The following is a 2,899-nucleotide window of genomic DNA, read 5'->3' as shown; positions in this document are numbered from 1 at the left end:
AAAGCTGATTGGAAAGGTTACGCGGAGTTTACCGAAAACACCTTCACAGCGCTCCCCACACCAACCGACGTCCATCTCGATGAACGTAAGTTCCGCAGGGCTGTCACTGCTGCTGCAGCTCGCTTCATACCGGCAGGATGTATAACGGACCCACGTCCAAACTTCCCTGCCGAAGCGGCTGTTCTAGCCGATGAGCGTGATAGCCTTCGTCAGGCCGATCCCGGAGATCCCCGTATCAGGGATCTCAACGCGGAGATTCGGCAACTAGTAAACGTACATAAGCGGAAGAAGTGGGAGGAGGATCTGAAGACCTGTAACTTCACCTCTGGTGTGAGCAAGCTTTGGTCAACCGTGAGGTCGCTGTCCAATCCGACGAAGCACGACGACAGAGTCGAAATTTCCTTCGGCGACCATGCTTGGTCGGACCCGGAGCGATGCGCGAGCTATTTTAGCCGGCAGTTCATACTGCATCCTCCGGTGGACAAAGCCAAGCGTCGAGTGACCAGAAGGCTGCACAAACTGCCAACAACCTGTGCCCCCCTTGCTTTCACTTGCGGTGAAGTTCAGGTGGCCATCGGGAAGGCGAAAGCCTCCAAAGCCATGGGTCCCGACGGAATATACATGCTGATGCTGAAAAATTTGGGTCCTGCGGGGGTAGCGTACCTACCGGAGGTCCTCAACTTGTCTATGGCCACTCTCATCATCCCAGACATCTGGAAGGTGGGGAGAGTGGTCCCACTGCTCAAACCGGGGAAACCTGCCAACAAAGGAGATTCTTATCGTCAGATTACACTCCTTTCCCAGGTAGCGAAGACACTCGAGGCCTTGCTACTCCCGTACTTCACAAACCACTTGTCCCCAGCGAAGCATCAGCATGGTTTCCGTAAAGTGCACAGTACAACAACAGCACTTAACGCCATAAACACTCAGATAACTCGTGACCTTAACCGAAACCGTCCCTGTGAGAGAACGATTCTAGTAGCGTTGGACTTGTCAAAGGCGTTTGACACCGTCTGCCATTCCACGCTACTAGAAGATATAGAGGCCTCCTCTCTCCCACAGAGGCTCAAACGGTGGTCGGCAAATTATCTGAGTGGTCGACATTCGTCTGTAATGTTTAGAGACAAAACGAGTAAACAGAGAAAAATAAAACAGGGGGTTCCACAGGGTGGTGTCCTTTCCCCGCTACTGTTTAACTTTTACATTTCAAAGCTCCCTCAACCACCAGAGGGAGTCTCGATTGTCTCTTATGCCGACGATTGCTCGATCATGGCGACTGGGAATGGAATTGATGACCTGTGTTCGAAAGTGTAGGGTTTGTATTTGTGTTATTACCTTTTATTGTACTGTGTTCATTTCAACTTTGTAATTTTGGAAATTTTAGATTTATGTGATTTTTGTGGTTCGTCAATCAAATAGAAAATTTTCATTATTCAAACTTTTCTCGAATTGCTAACAACATAAAAATAAATTAAGTTTTGTTAACTTTTAATAAAAATATTAAAAAAAAAATCTTTGGAATGAACTACATTTTTGGCGACCCTGCCAGGAGCACCTCAAGCCATTATACGTTTACGTATATCTTTGCGAACCACAATTGTGCCTGTGCTGATTTGAAAACATCACGAGAGGCCTGCGCGCCATGCAAGTCTTTAGTTTTGGCAAATTCCCCGAACTACAATAGAGGTTGCTTCATCCAGTGTCCAAGTTAGCGTAGCATGCAGGGATTGCAAATGCCACTACAATCAGCATCAATTAAAACTAACAGCGTCAGCATTAGCATCTGCTTCAGCTTCAGCTAGTCGCAGAAGCTGTTTTAACTACAACCACAACATTTACTTCATAACAGAGGAGAAGTAACGATTCAAGTTCACCACTTAAGAAGCGGCGATATCTTTCCTACTCATCAACGCCAACACTAACTCCAATAACAACTACTGCGTACAACAACAGACAGCGACAGCGTTAGTAGCAGCAGGAAAATCAACGTGAACATCAGCAGTGTCACGTACCAGTTTCAGTGCCAGTAGTAGCAACGGAAGTAGCAGTAGCAGCAACACAAAAACGCTCAACAAATGAAGAACATAAACTTTAAACGCAGTTGATAACTCCGCCGATAATAGTAGTGATAACAACCAGTACTAGCAGCAGTGTAAATATCAACTATACAAAAGCAAAGCTCCTACCACTGGCAACAACAAGAACGGTAAGAAGCAATAGCAACGACAACGCAGCAACGTTCCCACGACAGTCGGGTCTGCGTAACCGGAACGACCCAGATTTATATCTGGCCAAGGACTGTCACTCCAGCAACACTCCCCAAAAAGTCTTTGGGGAATTTGTATGCTGCTACAACAACAACAACAACAACACAACGCAGCAACAATCACGTTGACTGTGCTGTCAATATCAGCAGTTGCAGTTTATGTAATATTTTTGATAAATATATTTTTATATTTATTATTATATATATTTTAATTTTTAATTGTAAACACTCCTTATAGAGATTTTTTTGTGCGAAGTTATCATAATGTTTCGTTCACCCCCACATGATACACACACATCTACATGGACTAATAATTTAAATGACTCGCTTATAGATTTGCAAAACAACTCTTTTCAAGAGGAGTTGGCAAATCCTTATGCTCGTCAATATAATAATGAGGTATATGCAACCTCAGTGAAGCTTCCGCAATTTTGGACAAGTTGTCCAGAAGCTTGGTTTTTGCAAGTTAAGGTATCCCTTCTGACCGGTCAACCTTTTACTTGCTTTTGTATGCTGGGTTAAGTCAACGCATCAGATTGAATGCTGGGTTGGGCGGTAGAAGTTCCAATGCGCCTAGCAACACCAATAGTTGAATGCAAGTGCAATATCTTTGCACTAATAAAACAGCAAACA

The sequence above is a fragment of the Rhagoletis pomonella genome, unplaced genomic scaffold (assembly GCF_013731165.1).
Source record: "Rhagoletis pomonella isolate Grant_MI unplaced genomic scaffold, Rhpom_1.0 Rhpom_scaffold_00003, whole genome shotgun sequence".
In the NCBI taxonomy this organism is placed as follows: domain Eukaryota; kingdom Metazoa; phylum Arthropoda; class Insecta; order Diptera; family Tephritidae; genus Rhagoletis; species Rhagoletis pomonella.
Note: the sequence above shows the minus strand (reverse complement) of the source record.